Here is a 23,494-nt window from a genome sequence, read left to right as displayed (position 1 = left end):
TATGATTCTTCTATAATTAGGTTTAGGGAGCAGATGCCAAGTCTTCTGTAACCATGATCAGTTAAAACAAAGCGCCGTAAATTTCAGAATCCTATCAGCTTCTGCCTTTCCCTGGAAACAGGACGCTTCTAGAACAGAAAACCAGTTCGTAAATTTGGCACTGAAAAGCTCTTGCAGCAATTTGGTGAGAACTCATTAATTTATGGTTTCGTAACTTTTTAAAGCTACTGGCACTAACTGCAGATTTTCAAGCAGTTTGATCATCCTAAGTAAGGCCTAACGGTGGGGCGACTAGCTCTGTTAATCTGATTCAGTTCATTTCCTAGGAGGACAATATTGTAACTACATTTTCATTAATTTACAGTTGGGATCCATCTATTTCAGAGCCAATATTAAGTTATCTCCTGCCCCCAGAAGATGTGGTTTTGCACATAAGTGTCTCCAGGATTTAATATTCTGTGAAAGGAGTAGCAGTTAGGGTTAGCTTGTTGTAAGATTTATTTTCTTCTATCTACTATTATTATTTTGTTGATAAAATTTTTTATTTGAAAGAGTAACACATAGTTTAAAAAAAAAGGCAGCTGAAACCAACCATGAAGGGAAGTCTTCCTCCTGTCCCAGGCGCCCAGATGACCCCACCAGAGGCCAGGCGCACTGTTTCTTGTGTGCACGTGCAGAATGTTCTGGAAACAGCTAAGTACTAGGTTACTCGTCATTTTGTTTTCTTCCTTTTTCTTCTTATAAAGAAATCACTCTATTACTTATTTTTTTAAAAATAAGTAAAACCACTGAATTATACACTTTAGTTGGTAATTTTTATGGTATGTGAATGGCATCTCAATAAAAAGTAACCCTAGAGTGTGGGGACTGATTCAGAGAGAAGAAATGAAGGGTGAAATGTTTTCATCTTTACGTCATCAGATAGGAATAATGAGGTTCCCCAAAGATTTGTGTAGGTTGGATTAAAAACATTTTTATGAATTACTGAGATGGACAAGCCTGTGGTAAACCCACCAAGGTTACTAATAATTAAGTTTATGTGGGTAATGAATCTCAACATAATGAGGATAAACTTCAGGTATCTACTAGGGGGCAGCTTAACCAGGCAGCGAAGAGGTAGTTAAGTTTCTTCATAGATAACTGCGTTTGGGGAAAATAATCCGATGTGTTCTCACTTTCTTTTTCTGAGTTAACGATGTATCTTTGACATCTTTCCTATTTAGGACTTAGAGACCTTCTTCCTCTTTTACAAGTGAGTAGTCCCACAGTATGTAGATGTAATTTATTGAACTGTTTACCTGTTGGTGGACATTTAGGCTCTTTCCGTTTTGATACATCCTACCTCCTCATAGAGTTGTGCCATTTTGTGACAAGGGCATATGAGAGTGCCTGCTTCCCCACAGCCTCACCAGTATGCTGTTTTATCACACTAAAATTTTTAAGGTTTTTTACTTTTTTTTTTTTTTTTGAGGAATATTCGCTCTGAGCTAACAGCTGTGGCCAATCCTCCTCTTTTTGCTGAGGAAGACTGGCCCTAGCTAACATCTGTGCCCATCTTCCTCTGCTTTATATGTGGCATGCCTACCACAGCATGGTTTGACAAGCGGTTTGTAGGTCCACACCCAGGGTCAGAACTGGTGAACCCTGGGCCACCAAAGTGGAATGTGTGAACTTAACCGCTGCGCCACTGGGCTGGCCCCAAGGTTTTTTACTTTTGAAATAAATTTTGGCTTACAAGAAGTGGCACAAATATACAAAGAATTCCTGTATACCCTTCATCCAGCTTCCTCAAATGTTGACATCTCAAGTAGCCACATTACAGTGATCAAATTGGGCAGTTGACGTTGGTACCGTGCTGTCATCATCACACGTTCGGATCCCTGACAGTCTGATGGGTGGAGGGGCATCTTAGTGAGAGTTTGTGGGCCTTTATTTTACTAGTAGTGAGGTCCAGCACCACCTTGTATATTTGAAAGGCAGATGTTTTCTTTCCCCATTTTCCTTTGCCCGTTGTTTTCCTGATTTTCTGGTCTTTCCGTCTAATCAATTTTTAAGGAGCTCTCACTGTATCAGGAACAGTAGCCCTTTGTCTGTGTCATGAATTGGAAATATTTTTTTCTTAGCTTTTTATTTGTCTTTCGAATTTGCCTGGAATATATTTCGCCATGTAAAAAAGTTTTTATATTTAAGTAGTTGAATTCATCCATCTTTTGTGGGTTTTGGATTTTTAGTCATAGATTTAAAAAAGGTGCTTCCTTCTAGGTTATAAAGGATTTCTTCCCTATGACTTCTATACTTTTATTTTTCCACTGTCAATCTTAGATTGGAATTTATCCTGCTGTAGGATGTGAAGTGTGGCTCCAACTTCCTTCCAGATGGTTACCAAAGCATCCCATTGCCATTTGCTGAGAAGCCTTCTCTTTTCCCCAGAGACTTAAGCCAGCACCCTTTGTCATATACTAAATTCCCAGCTGCATTTGGGTCTGTGTTCCTATTTCCTAATGTTTCTTTAGTTTGTCCCATTAGATGCCACACCAAACTTGTACCAATGAAGTCTTTGAAAACTTCCTATTACTTTAAATAAAACAAAATAACGTTATATCAAGTCTGTAAAAAGTTAATGACTATGCTTACATGTAAGCAAATGATAGGGTGGAAGGCAGGTGATTCCCTCCGTCACCAGTCAAAAGTGGGTGAAGTATATCCATTGCACGGAGTCATTTCGGTGGGCCTGACCTTGGTTGCCTCTCTGCCATCTTGCCAGCTGTGTTCTGGGATGTGGGAGGCAGTTTAAGGATGCCTGGTGGGAAATTTGAAAACAGTTAATGACAACATTTTTTTAAAAGAGAGGGAAAAATAAACCTCATATTTTGGAAACTGTGTAAGAATTCCCCGCAGAGTTTTCTTTGGTAAGTTTGGCTTCTAGTCTTTAGGAAATCTGTGTCATTTAGAACCAGTGTGTTCACGTAACATACATAGTCAAGCCTCTCTCTTCAGCGCTGTTTGATAGAGATGGTCGCCAGTTTCCCCCTAAGCATGTGCTCCTTTGGAACAAAGGGTCAGTGTAGCTGTTCAGCCTGGCCGCACTGTGCCTCTCCTTGGGCTCTGGCACCGGGGGCAGCACGCACAGGGTCAAGGCCAAAGGCCGCCGAGTCAGCAGACTCCAAATTCTCACTGCGCCTGTGCACTCAGTGCTCCTCTGCGCATTCCCGGCTCCTCTGCTGTGGGTGGAGATGATGACGCTTCATCCTGGTGTTAGGTCTGAATGTGATAATGCATAAAAAGTGCTTGGCCTCGTCCGTGGCACCCAGTAAATGCTGAGTGAACGACTGCCATGTTGTTGGTCTGTTTCTTTTCGTCTTTAGTGCATGAAACTCTGAGGCACACAATTCCTGAACTTGTGTGCTGGTGTTCGTGAAGGGAGATAGGACATAATTTAGGATTACGTAAGGGAAGTGGTGTGTATGTACGTGCGTGAGTAGCACATAGAAGGCTGAAGCACACAGGAGGTGAGGTTAGCCTCAAAGTTCTAAGGTCTAAGAAAAAAAAATTCTTTCTCTTTTTGGTCTCTTTGCGAGAGATGGACCGAGAGCGTAAGCTTGGGGCATGGTGTCACATACAACCAGTTACAGGAGCAGGATTGATCAACTTTCATGCACATCTGGGTTTTTTGTTAAAAAGAATAATCTTTGAAATAGAGCCTATGGAACAAATATCATTAAGAAGGAATTGAAGCTCAAATGGAGAGAAGTCATAGGAGAGCACCTTGCTACTTCACATTCAAAGCTCATGGTTCAGATGAATTGCATGCATGCACAGGTGTGTGCAGAAGCCTGCCGGTATTCCCTGAGTGGCCTTGAAGGAGAGGGGAAGTGCCAGAAGATTGGAGACTGGCAATTGTTCTAATTTTCTAAGCGGAGAAAAAAGCAGTGTCAGGAACAGCTGTTAAACAGATTAGTAAATGGAGATGAAAGCTGGGAGCGTGGAGCCTGTCTGTGTTCTTCTTGATGCATTGTGGCTTGACCTCAGCAGGGTGACCAGATAAGGCTGGACCCACATATGAAGATAGCTCTTGAGTGTTAGTATTCCTCCTCTCTTCGGGCCCTCTCTTCTGACCGTGGTCACTCTTTAGAAGTCTCTGGGCCATTGGCTGCTTGGGGATGAGTCTGTGGTCGTCCGCCCTCATGGTGCTGTGTGAGATCCTCCCAACCTTGTCCATGGACCAGCTCAGTTGACTTGCCTCCCCTCTCGCCCGTACCATCTTATTCACATAGCACGTAGCTGAGGGACAGTTTTGTCCTTTTCGTTGTATCTTTACACAAAAACAGTGTACAACATTAACAGAAAAAAGGAGAGAGTCTGAGGGATAGAGCATGTGAAAGGCCTTTGTGCTGGCTCTTGCTGACCAGAGGGAGGGAGAGTGGCCCATGGCCCAAAGGGAAGATGGATAGCGCAAGAGGCAAATGAAGCGAAGAACATTTTTGACCTCTACCCCATTGACCTCTCCTCTCCCAGCTGGCTTCTTATCTGGACTGTGACAGCAGCCACAGGGGTTGTTCTTGGTCCCCCCTGACAGGCCCAATTCAAGGGTTGGGTGTTTAGGAGCAGGGCAGCCCTCAGCTCACTCCCCCTTTATAATGAGAGGCCTGTTGAGGGAGCCAAGATAGTGTTTTCTTTGTACACCTACTGTGTACCTGCAACTTTGCTGGGTGCTTTTTTATGATGCTATTCAGTGCATACAGCACATCTGCAAGGTAATCCTTTTCCCTCTATCCTCAGTTTTATAGATGAGAAAGCTTTAGAAAGAGTAAGTCATGTTGCTCAAAGACAGAATCAGTAAGGGATGGAGCTGGCATTTCATCCCCAAGCCAGTGCTGCTTCACTAAATCAGGTAACAGGCACATCTCCCTACGTATAAAACTGTTACGTGGACTGGTAGCTGGCTGGATGGCCACACCCACGGAGTGTGGTCTGCTAGTTTGATCCTCCTTGAGGAAGGTCTGAAACGTGTACTGTCCTTGGCCATGATTTGTACAGCAGCTTGGATGAAAACCTGGAAACCTGCATGTCAGATCTGCAGATGATGAATGGATGGAGTGATAGGAACATCCATGACGGAATCGGAATTTAGGACTCCTGAGAAGCTGGAACGATGGACTGAAACTGGCCCGGGGAAGTGAATGGCAGGATTGGCGAGGTGTACATGTCCTCTGCTTCTGCTCTAAAAACACCTCCCCAATGTAGTATGAGAGGCTGGTGCTGCCTGAAAGGTGACACGGTATCGGGCATCGTTCGTGTGCGGTTAACATTGGCGTGTCCGTTTTCTGTAGTGGACGACCCTGTGTGAGTCCATGTGTCACACGCAGAGGCAGTGGATGATGATCTGTAGCATCCTGAATTTCCCTGTTTGGGATCTTACTGTCCAGTTCTCTATTTTGTCTGCTTTGTGGGAGCGAAACATACACCTGTCTTGTCTCTCATGTGTCTCGCACCCAATGGAGTGCTAGTAGGGGTTCAAAAATTACTTGCTGGATGACTAGACTTGAAGTCTGTCTAGAAGAGAGAACAGTACTGAGATGGTGAGGCTTGGGAAACCTTGTCATCAAGTTAGGAAGGCTTTGCTTGGAGAAGAGGTCCTAAGAGACGTTATGGTTCCTCTAACTGTTGGAAGGTTAGCCTTGGGATGGAGAGATTAGATCTCCTTTCTATTCCATCACAAATTATTTTTATCTAAAAATATTGTGTTAATGTATACACTGTTGGCTTGTCTCACAATTTTATAATTCTAGGGCAGATATCAGCAGATATTTTGGATAGCACACATCTGTTTTTGAAGTTACCTAGAAAAGTTTAGCTGATTTTTTTTTAATAGGCGAGTTTTCCTCTAGCAAATAAAATAAGGAAGTGCGACTGTGTCATCTCATACTTGACTTTGGCCCCACACTGAACCGAGCTCCTTAAGAAGGATGGCATCTGGGCCATGGCTTATTTTATGTGCAGTGTTTCATATAACATTTTCATTGAATAAATGTGACTTTCGTTTAATTCTACCACCAAGGTGACTGATACTGTCTCCAAGAAAAGCTGGTCTCTGAGGCTAAGTAGCAGCCTCAACATCACGTAGCTGGTAAGATGTAGAGCTGGGATTTGCATCCAGTTTAAAACAGAGTCCTTGCGTCCTTTACGTCACATGCAGAGCCGTGGCCGACTTCATTACCTGGGTTAGTCTGGGTTCTCTTCTTTCAGGCAACCGTTGTATTCGAATACTGAAGGTTCAGGGAAGAAGCATTTCTTGAATCGACCCTTCCTCATGTTCTCTTCTTTTCTCTGCAGTGGTGGCTCTGACCCGGGGCTGGCATCATAACCACCTACAAGCTTTTACAGACCACAGATACTCTGATTCATTTGGGCTCAGGTGGGATCTGTGTGGAATGAAGAGGCGGGCCAGGACACTTCCCGTTCTGGCATGCATGGTGGATGCTCATGGTTTCAGCTGTTGTGTGTAACCTGAAGATACTCTGTACTTTGTTGAGTTGTAAATGTGAGTAGTGGGTTACAAGGTGAAGGAGAAATTTAACTCATTAGTTGAGTCTGTCTTGTCCCTCAAACCTCTCAATGAGGTTTTGGCTTTGCTTGCACATTTTTGTGGGACAAATTACATGCGTGGAGGAGTCATGAATTTCAGGATTTGCTAATTTCAAGGTGTACTCCATAAGGGGTTGTCTGAGTGAAATGTGAGTTCAGAGAAAGCTTGAAATCTCCTTTTGACTCTCTTTCTTCTTTGCACAAAACTGCGTTGTGGAGCTGAAGTTTGTCATTTCATCATGTGTGTAAATGAATGGATCAAAACTTCTCTTTGGTGCTTACGCTGGATGCAGATTTTGTGAGAAGGCCTGCCTGGGCAAGGAAATGGGTTTGACGTTCTGCCAAATGGTCATTGAAATGTTTTTCTCCTTCTTTGTGCCCAGCTAAAAGGCTGGGCATGTAGGTTTTCATGCTCTTGTCTGGTTTTGGCTTTGGAATTGCTTACACAGCTAATCTGGCATTTATGATTATTTCCACTTCGAGCTCAGCAGGAGGCTCTTTGAGGATATTCAGACAGAAATGACTTAATTGGATTTCAGCCCAGACACAGTATTGGAATGGCTTTATGGATGGCGCTAGTTGGGCAGCTGCCATAGGAAGTCGTGTATATGTTTTTGAGCTTTAGAATTTGGAAGTACTCTTTGATTCAGTCCCTCTCATTGGCTCATTGCTAACTTATTTGCAGTGAAATACTCAAGAAAAATACATTTATAGCAGTAAAATTAAGAAACATGGTTTGTAAGTGGAACCATCATTTCATTTCGGCGTAGTTAGATTATCATCTGTATTTAAGGCTCCATGTTTATACTCGTAGGCTGGCTCAGGCACAGTGGTGTAGGGTATTCGGGATCTCCTGGATTAAAATTTGGGAGAAGAGAATTCTGGGCTCTTTGACACTGAATGCTGCAGGGTATTGGACAATTGCAACAGATCTCACAGATATAATTAAGGAAGTGAAAGTTGATAGGATGATAAACGTCTGATAGGAGGCATTTTATCAAGAGCCTGCCGTGTGCCAAGCCATATGGACACCAACATGTGCAGGTTCCTTTCCAGAGGCCCTTCCTTCTAGAGAGCCATGTAAATGGAGAGTTTATAATTATAAAAGAGTGATTTCTACAGGAGTAGAGAACGTTTCTGTAGAATGTCCCAGAAGAGGGAATGTTTGAGTTCATTCCTGAACAAGGAGTTAGATCTGGCTGGACAATGGCATTGGGAAGTTGGAGGGGTGAAGATATTCCTAGTAGGGCGAAGAAATAGTAGACATAAAGGCATAGAATTATAAAGAGATCTGGCATTTTGGGAAAATGTGGGTGAACACTTTGACCATTTTTGGAATACTCAAAAGCAGCTAAATATACTTTAAAAACACAATGATATTAAGATTTCTATTCGGTTGGAATAATCATAAATTTGTTCTCTATAAGTTAAATTTTTATAACCATTGGCTATGTTTTTAAAGGGAAAATTTAATTTACTCAACTCCCTTTTCATTCCACGTTTTATGGAATTTTATAGAATACGTTGGTGGGATGCTATATTTATATTCGTCACCCCTGCTCAGAAATGGGGGAACCAGTCAAGTTGATTCAGGACCCATTGGAGTGAAATAGGATACTGTGCAATGGGATTATTTTTCATCGTTCCTTAGAAGCAAATCCATTTGTAGGAGGCTTCTCAGTTACCAGTATTTTACAAAATTAATACAAACAAACAGCCTTCCCACAACATCTTTCTCAGCCCTTTTCTCCAGAGCTTGGTTGTTCTCTGCGCTCCCAGGGACTTCTCAAATGCCAAAGGTCATGGGCTATTTGCAGTCTTTAACTCGTTGCCTTCATCTAATTGCTGTAAAAATTGTATTCCCCGCCCTCATGTTGAGACCCCTGTTCTGGTTTCTTATCAGGCCAGTGATATGATCTAGAACAAAGGTGGGCTCTGAGTAGCACTTCAGATCCTATGCCTGAAATGCTAAAATCTGTATCAGTCTGGCAGCCCACTCTCTCGGGGATGGGGCAGCTTAATCCTGAGTTAATGAGAGCCCAGGCCCTGACCTGAACAGCTCTCTTTGCATGGGTCCATCCTTGATGCGCGTGCATGTCAACTGCAGGCTTAGCAGGCTTAGTGTTCCTCTCTGAAATTACTGTGTGTCTCCCAGATAACACTGAGGCATCATACTCAAAGGGCAAGGGAAGTAACGGTTTTGAGGTTTCTGATTTGGTTAATTCTGGGCAGTGGGAAAATCCTTAGATTCATGTAAAACAATGGAAGTGTTCTTTGTAGAAAAAAATAGCACAACTTTTCTTGTATAGAGGAATATAGGGGAAAATTGTTTTGTACCATACACGTAATATCTGTATATAATTTGACTTCTGTGTTAAATCGCATTGTGTTTCTTGATAGAGTAGTTTGGGGGCATAAAATTCTGCCTTTCCTGGGATATGTGAGAATGTCCATCTGTGAAACCACGCCGCCCCGAGCCCCTGCTCAGCGCTCACCTGCCTCAGGAGATTGGTTACTTTTTTAAACCGACTTTTTAAAAGCAGAAAAGTAATATAATAAACACTATTATTTTATAATATGAATTATAAAGTTAAAAGTAAAGTAACGCTTCTCCCCCCTGATTTTATCCCACAAGTTTATTCGTGGTAACACTGTTAACAACAGCCTGTATCTGGCCGTCTTGCCTGCTTTTCAGGATTCTGTTTAAAAAATGTGTTTGTGTGTGTGCGTTCGAGTGATAAATATGCATCTGTGTGTGTGTGTATATATATATAGAGAGAGAGAGAGAGAGGTGTTGGAGGGAGAAGTAGGTAAGAGAGCAGAGACGGAAAGACAGGATTTGCTCACCCCGTTTCCCTATTTGTTGATCTTGCCCTTTCTTGCTGTTTCTGTCATTCTTTCAATCCTTCATTCCCCAAAAGGTAAGGGACATGAGCTTCAGCAAGATAACCAAAATAATGCCTATACATATCCATAGTTAGCGGAGTCCTCTTGGCTCACCTAGTATGCCTAAATTACCTTGGATAAGAATTCAGTGTCTGTGTGTGTGTCTGCCTTCCTTCCTTCCTTGCTTTCTTTTTCAAGAAAAGGGGTTTGCACGGTTTTATTCAGTAATGCATTTAGAGTTTAAGATGCATTTTTGTCAGCATGTTTTTTATTGGCGTTGTAATTACCTGGACAACAACTAAATCCTGTGGATGCTTGCTACAGAGTGCGGGTGCACCTTGTTAAAATGTTACACGTAATTGGATTGTCTCCTCACAGTGCTGAGATGTATAGCAAGGCTTCTATGCTGATTCCCCAAACTGCCGTTTGGACTAGTGAAAAGATCTTAGTAGCAGCACCTTGTCAGACCTTTCGGCGAATGGACGCTGCTGTGTTTAAGAGGCTAGCGTTAAATAGATAAACTAAAGTCTTTACAAACCATTGGAAATGGTGTTATTAATCAAATTCCTATCTGTTAGAATTTTTAGGCAGCAGATGATGAAATTTGAATTCTTAGTAAGATTTGCGTTACAATGTTTCTATCATGTTATTTTAAATAAGCTTTAAAATATTTTTGGTACCACATCATTAGTTTTTGCTAATTCTCAAGTCTACTCTTGTGTGCCTCAAACTACAGAATTGGAGCTGAGGGACCCTCGTCACAGATGAGGAAACTGAGGCACAGAATCGTACAGGGCATCTGGTGGCTGAGCCAGGCCTGGAACACTGCTCTCCTGGCTCGCGGCCTTGAGCCATGGTTTCCTGTCTCATTGTGTGTGGTTGACCCACTGCGTGCGATTTCATCTTTTCTCAGTCCTGGAATGCTCGGAGGTAGAAATCTTCATTATTTCGCAACATAGATCTCTCAGGGCTTAACATCTGACCGGTTATGCTCCTTCCCACACACCTGCCTCAGCCGCATGTGATGTCTCTTTGAGGCTGTTCAGAGAATTGGAACTTAGTCCTTTTTTTTCTATTTTCATTAATCAGCTTCTAATCAGCAGATGCAATCAACTGATAACTGGTGTTACCGTTTAGAACTGATAGAATTCTAGCCCAACGGAGGACTGGCTGTTTTCCTGTTCAGGACAGCTTTGTCTTGAGTAGAAATCCTGATTTCAGTGGGACTTTCTGAAATTTGGGAACTGGCTTACGGCTGTCAGTCCTCTGAGCCTGACTGGGCAGTGCTGCACGCCGGGCGATGGAGGCGGTGGAGATGCTCTCCTCGGAAGCTAAGCATTTCTGAGCTGCTCAATATCAGGCCACGTGGGGGGCCACGTCAGCCCAGCCTAGACTTTCGTGTAGCTTTGTTCAGTGTTTGAAACCAGCATTTTCCTGCTTGAGTAAAGTTTTCCACCAATTGGTTCAGTAGGAATGAAATGTAGCTAGTTCTGCCAGAAGTCAGTGGGACAGCCCTGGCCCCACGCTGTTCCGGTCAGGCGGTGCCCTCTGCATTCACCCTGAGTTGGACATCCACTCAGGCCGCTGCAGTGCCTGCCGGGTCTGAAGGTCACACGGGGGCGGGCGGGGGAGAAGAAAGGACAGGATGAGGTTTTTGGCATTTTGAGCCCAGAGGCCTATAATAATCATGTGGGCTTTTTTCTTTTTCAACAAAAGAAAAACATTGTTGCCTTTAGCTCTGTCTACAGATTAGGGGTCTGGCGGTTCTCTTGGTGTTTTGTATGTATAAGATTTGGTTATGATGTAACCTGCGACTCTTTAGGTTGTGTGCAATGCCACGCAGGTAACGTTATTAAATAATTCTTTTTTTGCTGGGTCAACATCTAAAAGAAACAGTGCCTTTCAGAATTAAAGTGGTGCGTTGGTTCGTGGACTTGCTGTTTGATGCAGCATAACACTGTCCTGCCCGATTTGACAGGCTGAAGCTGGCCCCCCAGTGTAGCGGACGCTCCATACAGATGGCAGCGACACACGGTGTTTGCCTGAGTGTCAAGGTTCTAGCCTGTTAGTGGTGATCTTTGCAAGGAGAAAGAGCCCGGCTGGGCTTTGAAATCAGACAAGCATGGGTTCAAATTCTGGCTGTGGGACTTAGGGTGGTTTGGCTCCTGAGCGGAACGAGAAGTTTTATCTTCCAGGGTTGCTGTGAAGGTTGGTGAGGCCCACCAGTGCAGTGTCTCCCCAGGGCCAGTACAAGCTCTTCTCTTCCCTTGCTGTTCCTTTCTTTCTGAGAACGGGGAGGAAGGAGAGGCGGTGTCACTGAGCACTCTGAAATGAGCCTTGTGGGGATTCAGGTCATCTGGGCAGATCAGCCAACTCGACAGTAGGTAGAGCAGTGGTGTCCAGCGGTAGTGTGCCCCAAGGCACACAGCTGTGGGCCATGGGCAGAATGGGGCACATGCCCTCTTAGTAACCCTTAATGCCTGCTGGAGTGAAGTGCATTAGTGATGGATGTCAGCTCTGCACCTCCACTTCTGCCCAAGGCTCAGAGGGAGCCCAGGAGCACCCAGAAGACGCTGTGCTTGGCACTGTGGCCGGTGCTGGGGGTTAGACTGGACCAGGACAGCTCACAAGGGGCGTCTTGATGCCAGGCCCTGGGTCACGTAGTGCTACTGGGTTTGCAGACGCAGGCGCCCCACAGTTGAAGTGGGCGCTGCAGCTAAGCGCCCCCAAAAGGCTGGGGAAAGCCCTGGTTGTGGTTTGGGTGCTTCCAAACATAGTTGAGACAAAAAAAACCTCAGTGTTATAGAGAATTCAGATAATCCCTTGGGTTTTGCAGTGATAAAATTTTATATTATTAGGGGTCCAAATTAATGTGGAGAGAGAGATACATTTGGTATTAGTGTTAATTCCTTTCTACTCCTTCCTCGTCTGCTTTTATTTTGAAAGGGAAATGCCCATGGTGCTAGTGGAGAAATATTTTTAAAGAAATACACGCCTGTTTCATGCGTTCCCTTCTGCCTGAGCGGGCTGGGTAGAACATCCTTGAGTGAATTCTTGGGCGAGGCTTCTGTTCCAGGTGACCTTGGGCCCCATAGTGTTTCCTGTCTGAAGTGGCTTTTTGCACAAAGTATATGCTTTCCTGATGGTTTAGATCACAGGCTGTAATTAAGACCTGATTTGAAATACTCATCCTTAACAGAGCTTTTGAATAAGCTAATAACCCCATGCTAAACATAGACAGTGGGCAGACTTCATGGAAACCCGGAGAGAGAGGGAGACCTTGGTCGCTGTTTATTTCTATGTCAGGTGTACGCCTAGTGCACTGACAGTTCGTCAGTGAAATGCTTTTCTCAAGGAAAGCACTGCAGCCTTCGTTTTTTACGCTTAAATCCCAGATGGCCACTGGCACCTTTAAATGAACTTAACATGGTGTCACTTTGATTGAAGCTCCTTCATTAGTTCATATCCTGCTCTGTTCTCTGTGGCTTTTCCACCAAGCCCGCCACACCGGGTCTCAAACGACTGGGCCTCCAGGGCCGCTCCATTGTCCTTCTGCTTTGGACTAGTAGATAAGTGGCTCCGGCTTTAGCTTTGCTGTTGGTCTGGTGGATTTAGGGTTCTGAAGGCCAGCGCTCCTAACTCTACAGCGTATTAAGGAAAACCTTTGACCTCCCTGAGAAGGTTAACTCGTGTGTAGAAGCGGTATTAGTCTCTCTCCTGGGAATTTACTGTAAGGATTAAATAGCTCCCTGCTGAGTGCATGCAGAGGCGGCCCCATTCCGACACCCAGAGAGCCACGCAGACACGCCCCGCGGTGGCCAGGGGAGATGTGACTCCAGCAAGTTCACTTTCAGTGAGAATTTTGACAGCACTGCTTGTATCTAGAAGAACCCCTGAAAATGCTAATTGAGGTGGCATCTGTGGGCGTGACTGTGGTTAGTTAGTGGCAGCATTGTAAGGCCAGCAGTGAGAAATATGAGTCCTTGGTCAAGACCTGAGTCCAGATACCAAAACTTCTGTTTCTAGAGAACCTGTTATTTTTGGTAAACACTTAGCAGAGAGAGGGGCGTAATCGTCCTGGGACGCAGTGACGTCTTGCCCAAATGTAGTATTCCCATGGTGTTTGGGCATTACCTTTTCCTTGCATTAAGTCATATATATTTTTTAAATCATATAGCCTTTAAAATAATGCTAGAGAATGCATAAAGAGGAATTAATTTTTTAATCAAAATTTATGAACTTGCCTTATAACATTTTTATGATAGCCTTACTTGAATTATCTTTTTCTCTTTGATTAAAATAGAATTCGATTTTTCTGTGGCATATTTAGCACTTTGGGTCATAATCATGCTAGGGATGAATTAATAGATCTTCTCTGAGTGAACCGTCAGGACAGATCCCCTCTGGGTTTGAAACGTAATTAAAAATGTCAGTGAACTCAGTTGGAGGTCCTCGGAGCTCCAGGGCCCCCTCGGAAGCGTTGGGCAGGGACTGAAAACAGTTACCCAAGTGTATTGAACACGAGACCCGAGCAGGAGGGAGCGGGCTCGGGTCACTCTGTCGGGCGTCTTGTGTCTTCACTTCCCTGTAGTGTTGGGGTGTGTTCTCGGGTTTCCTGCAGGGGTGTTGTTAGCACAAGGCTGTGTCCAGTCGGTGGCCTCTCTCAATTGGCCAGTGCAGAGGCCTCAAAGAGAAGAGCGAGGCTCGAAATCACATCCCTGCTCCCGGCGGCCCTGCCCTTCGTTAGGCTGCTGCAGACTTGCTTCCTTTCCACCTGGCATCCGCCCTTTTGATTTGGCGACGTTGAAGGGTGTGGGTGAGGCATTGTGGGGAGGAGGGCTGGAAGAGACCATGGAACTTAGGGCTCTTGGGCGCGGCCGCTGTCCCCACCCTCCTGTCTCTTCCCTCCACCAAGTGTGTGGTTGGTCTCTCTGACCTCTGCCTTAGAGCTGACACAGGAGTGGAAGGTACACAGACGAGAGCAGTTCTGTTTGGGTAGAGGTCAGTAGATACAAAGTGACTTTTTTGTGGGGTATTTTCAAAATAGTGGTTTTAGGCAAATAATCAGTTATTTCTCAAGCTGATACTTAAAATCAAACAAGCAGTCCTAATATATGGTTCTTTCTGTTTCTTTTCAGATTTCCTATGTTCCTTTTATACAAGTGGTTTCCCAGATCATAACTCCCTGTTGAGATTTGAGTTGGATTTGAGAATTTGGAGAATTCCTGCAGCTTTGTAACTCAGAGGTGTAATCAGCTGAAGAATTCTCCTTTGGAGGAGTTCTGCATTTTGCCAGTCATCTCTCATTACTGAGTGCCAAAGGTGAGTAGGCGGTTTTCTGCTTAAAACAGGTGGGAGGAGTTGCTGCTTTTGCCTCACATGCTCGCTTTGCACAGTAGGTTTTACATTAGTAAAATGGCAATAAATGTAGCCCTGATTTGTTGAGCTCAAAAAATTTAGGTTTTCATGGGACCTGGTTCAAAAATTAGGTTGCTATTCCTCTCCAGCATGTGATGGCATTGGGTGGCCAGGAAGCGGAATGGTGGGCATCTCCCACCTGTAACCCGCCCTTGGGCGCCAGCTCTCCGCCCAGCAGGTGGTCGTGAGTCTGTAGGAGTGGGGCCTCTGTCTGCTACTTTGGGAGAACCGAGGCAAATAAGAACCGCCTTCAGGGTGCTTTCAGGCTAGAAAAGGCTCCTTCCAGCTCTGATGCTGGGGAGTCAAGTCTACTCAAAACATGCAAGCAGATGCAGGCTTCCCAGGAAGGTTTGCTGTTTGTCTGTGTGTGTTAAAGTTGTACCTGTAATCCAGCTGTGGATTCCAAGGTCCAGGGGCCCTCTGCTAAGATAACGTGCTGGACAAAAGCATGTCTCTGCACTCTGCACGCTGAGCCCTATCCAGCGGTTTGGACGTTTGACTTAAACGTGGGAATTGCTGGCTGCAGTCTGGTCAGGCTGCTGTCCGTCTCTGGCCAGACCATCAGGGGTGGTTACGGAAGGCATGGTGTATTCCCAGAGCATTGTCTCCTCACTGGAGGGGTGACACCCAGTTCGTCAGCCTTCCTTCAAAACCTTAGTTTGCTTCTATTATTCAGAAATTGTTTTAGACTATTCTTGAATCTACATCTATAAAATCTTTTGGTATGATTTCTGTAAATATATTAGGTAAATTAGAATTTTCTTTCATTTGGTCTAAAACTGCTACTAAAAATTTTGTCAATGAGTTTTTTCGTCCTTGACCACTTTTTTTTCCTTTGGAGCCTTGTTAATTTTAAGTATGTTCCCCTTTGATGTGTGGTAACCAGAACAGCATAGAATTAATGTGTAGTATTTCATAAGGGGAGAAGTAAGTGTCTCCGGTCTTCGCCTTATTGTCCTTTATGATCCCTTTTGGAGAAACTGACGCATCGTCCCGTTCATTTCGGGTGTCGGTCATTATGATTTCCTGGCTTCGGTCCTGGTTTGGAATTGACAGCCTGGAGCTCATGCTGTGCGGCCTGGTTCTAAGCCCTCCTCCTTCTCCCTCCGCCTGCACTTGACCTTATCCTGACCCTGCCCTCCCCAGGATAGTGTTGGCTCCTGCTGGCCTCACATCCCCTCTGCATTGATAGGGCACCCCCAGCGTTCCCTTCCAGACCTTATGGAAGACAGACACCACTGGGGTGTTTCAGGTTCAATCCTAGTTTATGTCCATTATGTAAAAAAAGACTTACCCCTGGTGACTCGGTTTTTTTAATAGTCATTGAAGTGGAACCTTTTAAGACTTATTCATCTATAACTGCAGTCACATATTTTGTGGCAATGTAAGCTAGAAATTAGTGCAAATCCTCAAATCTGATCATCAGAATTCATTAATAATTCATCAGTAACAGAATCTGACACTGCTTCTTTAGAGAGTTCTTGATCATTAGTGACGTTGACAGACTGTAAGTTATTGTTTAAAGTGTTGTGAAGTTTCTCCTTCGGAAAGTAGTGAGGCAGGGGGAGTCAGTGCGCACGCACGGCACTGGGTTGTGCACAAGCGCCCAGCAAGAGCCTGTCATGTTAGGCAAATGAGTTGATTCCTGGTCCAACTAGGTAGAGAACCATTCATAGATTATCATGAAAATATACTTGCAAAAATATGTATACCCATATAATTTTAAAGAATTACCTATATTTTATAAGTTCATGAGATCCACACCAAAACCCTGATTTGCTTATTGCAAATTACTTTTGTGGTTTAGATAAATGTTCAGCGGGAACATCATTAAATGTATCTGTTAAATATTTGTTGTGAGTACCAGCTGGATTCTAGGCTGTTTTTCTTGCAGTGACTGTTTTAGGAGCTACAAAAATAGGTAAAATATGGTTCCAAACGCCCTTTCTCGTGTCCTTGCAGGCTGGGGCAAGATCCTGATGGCTCTCGGGCCGTGATAACTGTGTGGCGAGGTTCTTACAGTGAGGCCCTGTGCCCGAGGCAGGGGGGCCGACCCTCGGAGAGGAGGCTGGAAAAGCCGGAGGATGCTGTGTTTGGAATGAGTTTTAAAGAATGAAAGGAGGTGTGGGCAGAGACATAATGGGTCCCCTTGGCACAGGGCAGGCTCAGTGGATTAGCTGGGTAGTGGGTCCCAGAGTCTCCAGGCCATTGAAGCAGTGATGAGTGGGGGCCCAGCATAAGCTGTTTGGCCAGTGGTCTTTGAAGTGCCAGCAGGAAGAGTGATAGCCTGGTCAGCTTTGTTGTTTGGCATTTCTTGGAAAGAAATGAAAGCGTTGCTAGCCTGGGAAAGTGGTAAGTGGGATGTCAGCCTCCGATTAATTTCCCAGTTATTAGAAATAAGTTTATACTGTCCTAGCTTAGACCTACACCTGGGGCCTGGCCCTGGGGAGCAGTTTGAGGAGGGGGGTGTCCGAGCTACATCTCAGAGGGGCCTGAGTGGGTCTCTGAGCCCCTCTTTCCAGCTGGTGCGCTTCCCTACCCCATCTTCTTGTCTCCCCCTGGAGCCTCCCCCGACTTTGAAGTTAAGGAGCCGAGTCTTTGGAACTCCCTGGCCCTGACCCTGCCTACTTTGGTGAGTGGAGACCGTGGGCAGAGCATGGTAGCCCATCTTTCCATTTACACCGGAATTGTTAACAAATGTGCAATCTGCGCTTACTTCTTCCCATGTAGAATAGAAAATTGAGTGTGATTCACCATTATTGGAGGCTGGCTAGTATTTACTGGGGATGGACAATGCAAAGGGCTTTGTATGCTATGCTGAAGATTTTTTAATCTTTCGAAAAGCTATTTGGAGACTTTTTCAGGAAAGAAGCCTAATGGGTAGAAGGATGTTGATGTTATGGGGGAGGAAAGACAGTGGCTTAGGTGACAAGACTCATGGGCTAGGTAAAGTAACGGAAACCAGGATTTCACAAACTGTGTCCGATGCTGATGTGAATAGCCAGAGTGTAAGTTAGCAGTGATCCTTTTTTCTTTTTTTCAGCTTTATTGAGATATAGAAAAAGACTTTTTTCACCTTTATTGAGATATAGTAGACAAATAAAATTATAGGATATTTAAAGTGTACTTTGAAGTGATTTGATACACTGTATACGTTGTGAAAGAGTTCTGACCATCTAATTACATAACACGTCCATCATGTCACATATTTATCATTTTGTGTGTGTGAGAGCATTTGCATTCTCTCTTAGCAAATTACAGTGTTGTCAACTATAGTCATCATGTTATACCCTAGATCCTCAGACCTTATTCATCTGATAGCTGGAAGCTTATACCTTTTTACCAACCTGTGCCCATTTCTCCCACCCCCAGCCCCTGGCAGCCACTTTACTACTACTGTGTTTCTGTGAGTTAGACTGGTTTTTTTTAAATTCCACATATAAATGAGTTATGCATTATTTGTCTTACTCTGTCTGGCTTATTTCACTTAGCATAATGCCCTCAGGGTATATCCATGTTATAGCAAATGTCAGGCTTTCCTTCTTTTTCATGGCTGAATAATATTCCTGTGTGTGTGTGTGTGTGTGTGTGTGTGTGTGTGTGTTTGTATGTATGTATATATACCACATCTTCTTAATCCATTCATTCCTTGATGGACACTTAGGTGGTTCCATATCTTTGCTGTTGTGAATAATGCTGCAATGAACATGGGAGTACAGATATCTCTTCCATATCCTATTTTCATTTCTTTTGGATATATACCCAGAAATGGGATTGCTGGATTATGTGGTTGTTCTATTTTTAATTATTTAAGGTGCCTCCATACTGTTCTCCATAGTGCCTGCACCAATTTGTATTCCCACCAACAGTGCACAAGGGTTCCCTTTTCTCCATATCCTCACCAACACTTGTTATCTTATCTTTTTGGTGATAGCCATTCCAACAGGGTGAGCTGATGTCTCATTGTGGTTTTGATTTGCATTTCCTTGATGATTTGTGATGTTGATTATATATATATATATATATATACACACACACACACACATATACATACGTATATATATATACATGTATATATATATATATATATATATATACACACCACAGACATATGGTATGATGGTGCACCTTTTCATGTACCTGTTGGCCATCTGTGTGTCTTCTTTGGAAAAATGTCTATTCAGATCCTCTGCCCTCTTTTTAATCAAAGTGTGTTTTTGCTATTGCATTGTATGAGTTCTTTCTGTATTTTGGACATTAACCCCTTATATATATGATATGCAAATATTTTCTCCCATTCCATAGGTACCTTTTCACTCTGTTGATGGTTTCCTTTGCTGTGCAGAAGTGTTTTAGTTTGATGTAGTTCCAGTTGTTTATTTTTGCTTTTGATGTCAGATCCAAAAAATCATTGACAAGACAGGTCTCAAAGAGCTACCCCATGTTTTCTTCTAGGTTATGGTTTCAGGTTTTCTTTTCACATCTTTAACCCATTTTGAGTTGATTTTTGTGCGTGGTATAAAATAGTGGTCCAGTTTTATTCTTTTGCACATGGCTGTCCACTTTTCTCAACACCAGTTATTGAAGAGACTTCTCGTTTCCCATTGTATATCCTTGGCTCCTTTGTCGTAAATTAATTGACCATGCATGCGTGAGTTTATTTCTTGGCTCTCTATTCTGTTCCATTGATCTGTGTGTCTATTTTGATGCCAATATCATGCTGTTTCTGCTACTATAGCTTTGTAATATAGTTTGAAATCTGACAGTGTGTGCCTCCAGCTTTGTTCTTTTTTCTCAAGATTGCTTTGTGCTATTCAGGGTCTTCTTTGGTTCCATACAAATTTTAGGATTGTTTGTTCTATTTCTGATAAAAATGCCATTGGAATTGGTAGGGATTGCATTGAATATGTTGATGATTTTGGGTAGTATGGACGTTTTAAAAATATTAATTCTTCCAATCCACGAGCATGAAAATTCTTTCCATTTATTTGTGTTTTCTTGAGTTTTTTAATAAAAATCAGTGTCTTAACAGTTTTCAGTGTACAGATCTTTCACCTCCTTGGTTAAATTTATTCCTAGGTACTTTATTCTGTTTGATGCAATTATAAATGGGATTATTTTCTTAATTTCTCTTCCTGATAGGTTGTTGTCATTATATAGAAATGCAAACGATTTTTGTATATTGATTTTGTATCCTGCAACTTAACCGAATTTGTTTATTAATTCTAACAGGTTTGTTTGGTAAAGTATTTAGAATTTTCTATATATAATAGTATCATGTCATCTGCAAATAGTGACAGTTTTGCTTCTTCTGCTCCGATATGGATGCCTTTTATTTCTTTTTCTTGCCTAATTGCCCTGACTAGCACCTCCAGTGCTATGTTAAGTAAAAGCAGCAAGACTGGGCATCTTTGTCTTGTTTCTGATCTTTGAGGAAAAGCTATCAGCTTTTCACCATTGAGTACGATTTTAGCTGTGGGCTTGTTATACATGGCCTTTATTGTGTTGACGTATGTTCCCTGTATACCTGCTTTGTTGAGAGTTTTTATCATAAATGGATGTTGTATTTTTTTCAAATACTTTCTGTGCATCTATTGAGATGATCATATGGTTTTTATCTTTAGTTTGGTTAATGTGGTGTATCACTTTGACTGATTTGCAGATGTTGAACTATCCTTGCATCCCTGGAATAAATCCCACTTGATCATGGTGTATGATCCTTCGAATGTGTTGTTGAATTCGGTTTGCTAATATTTTGAGGATTTTTCCTTGTATTTTCATCAGCAATATTGAGCAGTATTCTTTCCTTGTAGTGTTTTTCTATGTTTTTGGCATCAGGGTAATGCTGGCCTTGTAAAATGAGTTTGGAACTGTTCTCTCCTTTTCTGTTTTTTGGAAGAGCTTGAGAAGGATTGGTATAAATTCATTTTTAAATGTTTGGTGGGATTTTCCAATGAAGCCTTCAGGTCATGGACCTTTGTTTGTTGGCAGGTTTTGGATTATTCACTCAATCTCTTTACTAATCGGTCTGTTCAGATGTTGTTTCTTCATGAATTAGTCTTGGTAGGTTGTATGTTTCTAGGAACTTATCCTTTTCTTCCAGGATTCAATTTGTTGCTGTATAATTGTTCGTGGTAGTCTGTTACCCTTTGTATTTCTGTGGTATCAGCTGTAATCTCTCCTTTTGCATTTCTAATTTTATGAGTCCTCTCTTTTTTTCTGGGTGAGTCTAGCTAAAGATTTGTTTATTTATTTTTTCAAAAAACCAGCTCTTAGTTTCATTGATGTTTTTTATTGTCTTTTTAGTCTCTATTTCATTTATTTCCATTTTTATCTTTGTTATTTCCTTCCTTGTAATAACTTTGGGCTTTGTTCTTCTTTTTCTAGTTTCCTGAGGTGTAAAATTAGGTAATTTATTTGGAATCTTTGTTTTTTTCTTAATATGTGAATTTCCCTCTTAAAACTGCTTTTGCTGCATCCCATAAATTTTGGTATATTGTATTTCCATTTTCATTTGTCTCAAGATATTTTTTGAGTTCTTCTTTTGATTTCTTCTTTGACCCATTGGTTGTTCAGTTGTATGTTGTTTAATCTCCAGATGTTTGTGGGCTTTTCAGTTTTCTTTGTATAATTGGTTTCCACTTTCATCCCATTGTGGTTGGAAAAGATGCTTGATATGACTTCAGTCTAATTAAATTTATTAAGACTTTCTTGTTGCCTAACATATGTATCCTGGAGAATGTTCTATGTGTGCCTAGAAAAATATGTATCCTGCTGCTGTTGGATGGAATGTTTTGTAAATATTCATTAAGTCCACCTGATCTAGCTTGTAGTTTACGTACAGATTTCTTTCTTTCTCTCTTTTTTTGTCTGGATGACCTAGCCATTGATGAAAGTGGAGTATTGACGTCTACTACTATTATTGTACTGCTGTCTGTTTCTTCCTTCAGGTCTGTTAGTATTTGCTGTATATATTTAGGTGCTCCTATGTTGGGTGCCTAAGTGTTTACGAATGTTATATCTTCTTGTCAGATTGACCCCTTTAACATTATATGATCGTGCTCTTTGTCTCCTATTAGTCTTTGGTTTAAAATCTAGTTTGTACAGTAGAAGTGTAGTTACCTCTGCTTCCTTTTGGTTTCCATTTGCATGGAGTATCTTTCCACCCCTTCACTTTCAGTCTGTTTGTATCCTTACCTCTGACGTGAGTCTCTTGTGGGCAGCATGTAGTTGGGTCTTGTTTTTTTATTCATTCAGCCACTGTGTCTTTTGATTGGAGAATTTAGTTCATATACATCTAACGTAATTATTTATAGGTATGGACTTACTATTGCCATTTTGTTAATTGTTTTCTTGCCTTTTTGTAATTCTTTTGTTCCTTTCTTCATCCCTTTGTCTCTTCCTTTGTGATTTGATCATTTTCTGCAGTGATGTGCTTAGATTCCTTTCTCTTTCTCTTTAGTGTATCTATTGTAGGTTTTTGCTTTATGGTTACTGTGAGGCTCACATAAAACTTCTTATAACAGTCTATTTTAAGCTGATAACAACTGAAGTCTGTACGTATCATTTTTCATTCAACTGTAGAAGCAGCAATGGGTTGTTTGTGCATTGAACAGGAGAAAATGAAAAGTTAGGCATATCTGTCAGTCTTAGGTTCATAAAAATGCTATCCAGTAATTTTTCTTTTAGTAAAGGAAATTTTTATTGATATTAGCCTCAATTTGTATAGTAATAATTTTCTGAGAGTTTATATGCTTAGTAAAGTTGCCTTAAATTTATTCCTCACTTTGACCATATCCCAGCTTTTTGCTATTTTGGAGACTGCTGGTAACTTACTTTGCCCTCGCGTGGATTGTTTAGAAAGACCTACTGCATGCAAGACCCATTTCTCACTCATTAAGTTTTTAGCGCTGTAACTGCTGTTGGGAGGTGTAGATACCTGGAAGTAACTTGTTGAGTTTCTTCCAAAATAGAAGGAACCATTCCAGCCCTTACTGCTGCTCCCCCAAAACCAGGACCCCTGGGGAGTTTGGGGCAGGGCCTCTGCAACTGGACCAATTGGATCTTCCTTACAGGATACTGAGTGTTTAGGGATGACCATACCCTTTGATGTTCCAGTTTTTGTAGTACCTAGATCTGTGATAATTGATTAAATAATTGCCCAGTGAGTATTGACAGTTGCTAAAACTTTTTCAACGTTGATTCTACCACAGTTAACCTGGTGGTGCAGTCAACAGAAGCAGCTATTGCCAGGTACTAGGCACAGGGCTTGCCACCTCTAGTATTATCTCTTATCTGAAATGCAGGTCTTGTTCCCCCATTTTATAGGCAGAGACACTAAGCCTCAGGAGAGGTTAAGATGGTTGTCTGGGCTCATACTGCTGAACTTGCACAACAGAATTTTGACCAAGGTCTGCTGCTCACAAGCTCCTGTTCTTTCTGTTCCCCATGTCTCTGACATACCATGGTAAGGACATGTAACAACCTGTTATCTGAGTGCTTACCTTGAACCAGGAACCACTGAACACTCTGAGAGATTAAACAGCTGGGCCAAAGCCCGGTGCTTATCAGAGCAGAGCAGGCTGTGAGCTGACATCTTCCTGAC

The 23,494-nt window shown here is 42.5% G+C and overlaps 1 protein-coding gene across 11 annotated transcripts in view; it reads left to right on the top strand.

Moving 5' to 3' along the window:
• The window catches only part of NCK2 (NCK adaptor protein 2), a 135,745-nt gene that overhangs the window by 53,793 nt on the left and 58,458 nt on the right, over positions 1–23,494 (top strand). For 9 of the 11 annotated variants that reach the window (XM_070235994.1, XM_070235992.1, XM_070235988.1 and 6 more), the window contains one exon: positions 14,610–14,793. The gene's annotated coding sequence lies outside the window, so the exon portion shown is untranslated. Of the gene's footprint in view, positions 1–10,207; positions 10,402–11,854; positions 14,473–14,609; positions 14,794–23,494 lie in introns of those variants that run through there. The other 2 variants (XM_001488049.7, XM_070235991.1) reach the window with 2 other exon arrangements.

This window comes from Equus caballus, chromosome 15 (assembly GCF_041296265.1).
Source record: "Equus caballus isolate H_3958 breed thoroughbred chromosome 15, TB-T2T, whole genome shotgun sequence".
NCBI classification, from domain to species: domain Eukaryota; kingdom Metazoa; phylum Chordata; class Mammalia; order Perissodactyla; family Equidae; genus Equus; species Equus caballus.
Note: the sequence above shows the minus strand (reverse complement) of the source record. Positions and strands in the feature narration are given on the sequence as shown.